We start from the raw sequence: 7,440 nt of genomic DNA, 5'->3' as shown, positions 1-7,440 counted from the left end.
GTGCCCCAACCCCCCAATAGGCCCTAACCTGAGCATGACTGAGGGTGGCATCGCAACCTCTCAATCCGCCCTGCTCTGTGCATGACAGGGGGCAGCGCCCCAATTCTCCAATCAGCCCTGCTCTGAGCCCAACCAGGTGCTGCACCTAGGGATTGGGCCTGCCCTCTGCCACCCGGGAGCAGGCCTAAGCCAGCAGGTTGTTATCTCCCGAGGGGTCCTAGACTGCGAGAGGGCACAGGCCAGGCTGAGGGACCCCCACCTCCCCCCTGAGTGCACAAATTTTTGTTCACCAGGCCTCTAGTTAATAAATAAACAGTAATAAAAGGATATAACAACAACAGAGGCATGATATAAAAATGACAAAAACATGATATGAAAACAACAAAAACATGATATAAAAACAACAGTGATGCAAACAATGACTGATAAAGTGATTAAACTTATTCTAATATCTCCCTGTACACCACATTAAGAGTGAAAACACTTTCAGAGTGCTTGACTAATTTCCCTTGTGATGAAGTATTTAGAACTTCAACTGTAACGTCACATGCTCTTCAAACTCAAGAGAAAGCAACGTATAACCGACCATGTGCGAAAACGGGTTCCTACTTTGTCTACAGTTTTTCCTTGTGATTTATTAATAATCATCACAAATGCTCGCATCACGGGAAACTGTCGTCGAATCAATCTAAATGGGAGGCCAGTGTCAGACGGGGACAAATCAATTCTGGGAATCAGAACAACCTCTCCCTCTGCAGATCCTGTTAATACTTCAGCTTCAATAATGTTAGGTGGTAATCTTTTGATAATAAATCTGGTAGCATTACAAAGACCCCATTTACTATTGAGATTTCTCAATAGCATGATGATTGCACACACTTTCAATTTTAATTTATGACACGGCATTCCTGAAGGAGTAATACTATTAAGAAATTCAATGGGAAAATTTTCCTTTTCAACATCATCTGTGAAATCAATGGAATCATCACTCAAATATGTGTGAAAATCTCCGAGTATATCCAAATTTTCTTCATTTAATTTTTGAACATGCTCATTTTTTGGACAAAGAATTGCATGTTTAGATATATTTTTAACCCTTTGAGTGCCAACCAATATCCTAGGAACTATGCTAAAATTGCCAAGGCATTTTTGCTGATTTTACAGCAGTTTAGGAAAAAAATTATGAATCACAAGTAAATGAAGTTACATATTCAAAAACTTAAGGAAACCTTTACTACATTTGTTTTCTGCACTTAGGTGCCATCTGTCAATAAAGAGTGAACTACTAGCATCTAATAGTGACACTGCAGGAGGAGCACGATAGCGCTCCCGGCACTTTTGGCGAAAGACAGGAGGAGCGCAACCCACTCCCCAGCACTCTAGGGGTTAATATTATCTATAGCAGTGGTTCTCAACCTTGGCTGCACATTAGAATCACCTGGGAATCTTTTTAAAATCCTGATTCCTGGGCTTCATCATCCAGAAATTGTTTCTTTGTTATGGGGTGGGGCCACAACATTAGTAACAAAGAAACAGAATTTTCGAAGGATGATGCCCAAAAATCAGGATTTTAAAAAGATTCCCAGGTGATTCTAATGTGCAGCCAAGGTTGAGAACCACTGATCTATAGATATAGTATTTCCAAAGGTAGCTTCAATAATAGATCCCTCATTAATGATCCATTACAAATCATTTCACTTCCAGGCTCCACTCCGAGGGCAGGTTCCTGCCTGAAACCTCACCCCGAGGGCGGGTTTCTGCCTGAAACCTCACCCTCCAGGAAACATTCCAAGATGACCCCTGCAAGACTGACTTCCTTCTGGTTGGTCGTGGTTCTGGCCGTGATGTTACACCCAGGGTTTTTATATAAGTAGATAAAGAGATAATATGCAAATTAACCCTCACGCCCTCACAAGATGGCTGCCTACGACCAGGCTGGCAGGGGGGTTAGTGAGGGATGACCAAATGACTGAACAAGCAGGCTGTGTGGGGTGACCAGACCAGCAGGGGGATTAGTGAGGGACAACAAAATGACTGAACAAGCAGGCTGTGAGGGGTGACCAGGCCAGCATGGGGAGCAGTTGGGGGCGACCAGGCTAGCAGGTGGAGCAGTAAGAGGTGACGAGGCCAGCGGGGAAGGTGCAGTTGGGGCAACCAGGCCAGCAAGGGGGCCAGTTGGGAGCAATTAGGCCAGTGGGGGGGGGCAGTGAGGGGCAACTAGGTCGGCGGCGGAGGGGGGGGAGGAGTTAGGGGTGACCAGGCCAGCAGGGGGAACAGTTAGGGGCGACCAGGCTGGCGGGGGGGGCAGTTAGGGGCGATCAGGCAGGCAGGCAGGTGAGCAATTAGGAGCCAGTGGTCCAGCATTGTGAAAGGGACATCCGACTGCTGGATTATGAGAGGGATGTCCGACATCCTCCAAGGGGTCCAGGATTGAAGAGGATGGAGGCTAGGCTGAAGGGACCCCCCCCCCCCCCCGCATGAATTTCATGCACCAGGCCTCCAGTGTTGAATAAAAGTGGTGAAATGGGCAGCCCTGTGTTATTCCTGATCTTAAGGGAAATGTTTGTAGCTTTTTCCTATTGAGTACAATGTTTGCTGTGGGTTTGTCATACATACTAGTAGCTTTTATCATATTGACATATGTTCTCTCTATTTCCACTTTGCTAAGAGTTTTAATTATAAGTGGATATTGGATTTTATCAAATGCTCTTTCTGCATTTATTGCTATAGTCATGTGAATTTTACTTTTCATTTTGTTTATGTTGTTTATCACATTAATCGATTTGCAGATATTGAAACAACCTTACATCCCAGGAATAAATCCCACTTGATAATGTTGTGTGATCCTTTCAGTGTATCGCTAAATTCTATTTGCAAATATTTTGTTGAGAATTTTTGAATCTATGTTCATCAGGGATATTTTCTATCTTTTGTAACGTCTTTGTCTGGTTTGGGAACCAGAATAATACTCTCCTTGTAAAATGAGCTTGTGAGCCTTCACTCCTCTTGAATTTTTTGGAATAGTTTGAGAAAGAAAAGTGTTAATTCTTTTTTGAATGTTTAGTAAAATTCTCCTATGAAGGCATCTGTGGACCCACATATTTTTTAAAGTGTAGGTATGGGCAAAAGTTTTTTATCCATTTTTTTCTCACAAATGATTGATCTCTAGTAGGTATTTCTCTCTTTTTTCTTTTTTTTAAATTGAATTTTTATTGATATCAGAGAGGAAGGGCGATGGAGAGAGAGATAGAAATTTCAATGATGAGAGAGAATCATTGATTGGCTGCCTCCTGCACGCTCCACACTAGGAATCAAGCCTATAACCCGGGCATACGCTTTGATCAGGAATCGAACTGTGACCTCCTGGTTCATACGTTGACGCTCAACCACTGAACCACACTGGCTGGGCAGTATTTCTTATTTTATCCCCTTCCCTTACAGCCCCCTTTCTCCAGCATTCATTCTGTCTTCTTTTATTCAGTCCAGGTGAGATGTTACTATAATGCTTGCATTTGCAACATGGAGGTGAAGGGCAATGAATGGTGGGTAAATCACTGCTAAGAGGGTGAGAATTGGTTCTGTGGAGAGAGGAATAAAAAAATCAACTATTATGATAGTTGTGGCCAGCTAAATCTCAACCCCAGCTGACAGTATCTTATTCCTTAGTATCTAACCTGTCTTACTGGATTTTCTTGGGTATAACATAAGCAGCATGATGCTGAAGTCATGCAATGATGTACAGAAAATATGAGCCAGATCAGAGCTAAAAACCATGCGGAATAGATGGCTGTGATTGGAGGACTTTTAATCCATCCATCGTTCATCGTTCCAGTCATATCGTGAATAGTGGCCTGTGTGCACTTACTTGATGCCTTTAACTGTCTCTTTTCTTAATTGAATTTATTAGGGCACAGGTTTCAAGTATACAACTCAATAAAACATCATCTGCTTGATCCTCAGCGCCTTTGTGTGTTATTTATGTTTTTTGAAGTAAATAAAAATGGCTTATATTTAATTCTACAAAAGTCAATTTATCATTGTCAAGTACTGAAAAGAAAAAATGTTGACGATACATAAATATCTAGAATCTAGTTAAAAGTTATTTTGTCATATTAAGCAACACTTAAAAGTTCACTAAAAATGTTTTTTTATGGAAGTCATTTAACCCAGCTGGTGTTGCTCAGTGGTTGAGCATCAACCTATGAACCAGGAGGTCACCCAGTGTTCGATTCCTGGTCAGGGCACATGCCTGGGTTGTGGGCTTGATCCCCAGTGCGTCCATGCAGAAAGCAGCCAATCAATGGTTTCCTCTCATCACTTATGTTTCTATCTCTTTCTCCTCTTCCTTCTTCTCTGAAATCAATAAAAACATATTTTTTAAAAAAGAAAGTAATTTAAATTGTCAATTGTCTTACTTTTCCTGGAAAAATAAGCTCTAAAATTCTTTTAAAAATTTGATTACACTGCTAATATCATTCATAGATAAATTGCATCATAGTTATATAAAAATCATAAGTAATTTCATACTTTACAATGTATATAAATTACATTTAAAGTTGCTCAGCAAATAGTTAACTTTTATCAGCTTTAAAAAGTTTTAAATGAAACTAAATTTTTAAACTTAAACATTTTAGTCATTACTAGAGGCCTAGTGCACAAAATTCGTGCACGGGTAGGGTCCCTAGCAGCTGCTGGCTGCCGGCCAGGGCCTCCCTCCCTCTGGTTGCCTGCTGCCACCTTGGCCGGGGTGGGACCAGCCGGGGGGGGGGGGGGGGGCGGCAGGCCACAAGCGGTTAGCCAGCCGGCCCCGCCCCCTGGTCGAACTCCTGGTCAAACTCCCGGTTGAGGTGACAATTTGCATATTAGGCTTTTATTATATAGGATTAACCCTGTATTGCATTTTAAAATCTTTTTATGTATAAATCACAAATATAGTAATTAAATAGATTTACAGTATATATGTAGTATTGAAATTTCATGGGGGGAGGGTGAGCAGTAGGACAAAAAATATCTAGAAAGGTTTTTTAGGGTTATTTTTCATGATAATGAAAAATAAGTGGAGATACTGCTCTAGGAGCTCTTCCCACTCCTAGCCAAGATACATAATACCATTTAGAATTATTTGGATATTAATTAATGACATATTGAAGGAAAGACTGAAAATTGTGAGAGTTCATTCATTACAATCCTGGCCTACAAGATGATAAAGATGGCAAGTCATCATCTGAAACATGTACCCATTTCCCTTGCCACTTCCTCTTCCTGGCTCTGGACACTTGCCACTTGGCTATAACCAGACTTGATCTCTTCCTCCCTGTCCCACATACCCTCAGTCCTTACACTTGGGGAGTGAGGAAAAGCCAAATCCTTGACTGTCAAATTCCAGGCCTTGTAAAAAGAGAGAAGAGGTGGGGAGCCCTGTGAGCCCAGTAGTGTGTGTGGAGGGAAAATAAATAGGAAAGGAGGAGTTCAATTTTTATTAGAATTAGCCCCCAAGTTCATTGCTATCACCCCAACATTCCCTATCTATTCCATTTTCAGATGGACATCACCTGGGAACCTGAAGGAGCCCTGGACATGGTACCCACCCACTCAAGTCCTTCCTAGGCTTAAGCTGCCTCTGACCTTGTTCATATCTCCCAGGTACCACCCAGCCCCTGAGGATATATGGCCCATGGAATTAATGAAATTAACTCTGCTTCCAGTGAAGAACATCTCAACAGTGAAACAGGTCTCAATTTATGGCCACAGGCAAAGAGCTACCTTGATCTGGATGGAACCTTGTTTTGTTTCCCCTATGCAATAAACATTGCTCCATTCCTGTTTATAGAGTCTACATCAGTGGTTCTCAACCTTCCTAATGCCGCAACCCTTTAATACAGTTCCTCATGTTGTGGTGACCCCCAACCATAAAATTATTTTTTTAAAATATATTTTATTGATTTTTTGCGGAGAGGAAGGGAGAGGGATAGAGAGTTAGAAACATCGATGAGAGAGAAACATCAGCTGCCTCCTGCACAGCCCCCATTGGGGATGTGCCCGCAACCAAGGTACATGCCCTTGACCGGAATCGAACTTGGGACCCTTCAGTCCGCAGACTGACATTCTGTCCACTGAGCCAAACCGGCCAGGGCCATAAAATTATTTTCATTGCTACTTCATAACTGTAATGTTGCTACTGTTATGAATCATAATGTAAATATCTGATATGCAGGATGTATTTTCATTGTTACACATTGAACATAATTAAAGCATAGTGATTAATCACAAAACAATATGTAATTATATGTGTTTTCCGATGGTCTTAGGCGACCCCTGTGAAAGGGCCGTTCGACCCCCAAAGGGGTCGCGACCCACAGGTTGAGAACCGCTGGTCTACATGAAGGGAAAGGTAGCCATTGCTGGGATCTCATTGTCCATAAGGCTGTCCCAGTGATTAGGGGCCTGATAATCTGACATTTAGATGGTGAGGGCTTCCTGGAGAGAAAAGTCCAAAGAAATGCTCCCTTAAAACAGGGCAAAGGTAGATCTCTGCCCAAGGACCTTGTGCCTTAGTGGGAAGTGTAGCTGGGAGTATACCTTTAACTACACAAGGAGAATTCGGCACCTGGCTCATAGTGCTTTCTACCCCAACTCCTGCCACCAACCCAGTGATTTCATTGTCCACAGATAACCCAACCAACACCCTGGCCTCCCAAGCCAATGACCCCATCTCCAGGAACCAACATCTTTTCTCCCCTTTAACCACCCACTCCTTAAACGTTAGCATTACCCAGAGCTCTCTCTGCTCTTTTTTTATTAATTTTTTTTAGACAGAGGGAAATGTCGATTTGTTCCCCTTATGTATGCATTCATTGGTTGATTCTTTTTTAAAAGAATATATTTTTATTACTGATTTCAGAGAAGAAAGGAGAGGGAGAGATAGAAACATTGATGATGAGAATCATTGATCAGCTGCCTCCCACACACCCCAGACTGGGGATGGAGCCCACAATCCAGGCATGTGCCCTGACCAAGAATAGAACCATGACCTCCTGGTTCATATGTCGCTGCTCAACCACTGAGCCACACCAGCTGGGTGATTGGTTGATTCTTGTATGTGCCCTGACTGAGGATTGAACCCATAACCTTGGCATATCGGGACGCTTTAACCAATCGAATTCCTGGTCAGGGCTGCTCTGTCTTAACTACAACCATCTCATTGTTTGATAGTCTTCTCCCAGGCGTTACCCTCCCATCTCCTCAGGGACAGGGCATGAATCAGTCTTCAACATCTCCCTCTATTGGCTCCTACCTGTTCAAGCCTCTCTCCCTTCTTTCCCAAGAAAATCCTCATTTGTTCTTGTATCTTCCTTTAGCTACCTACCTCTGTCTCCTTCCTGTCTCCTTCAAATTTCTCAAAAAGAGAGTCTATACTTGATGTTGTCTCCTCTATCTCTG

Source organism: Myotis daubentonii, chromosome X (genome assembly GCF_963259705.1).
Source record: "Myotis daubentonii chromosome X, mMyoDau2.1, whole genome shotgun sequence".
Lineage (NCBI taxonomy): Eukaryota > Metazoa > Chordata > Mammalia > Chiroptera > Vespertilionidae > Myotis > Myotis daubentonii.
The sequence above is the reverse complement of the archived record's forward strand: the minus strand, read 5'-3'. Positions refer to the sequence as shown.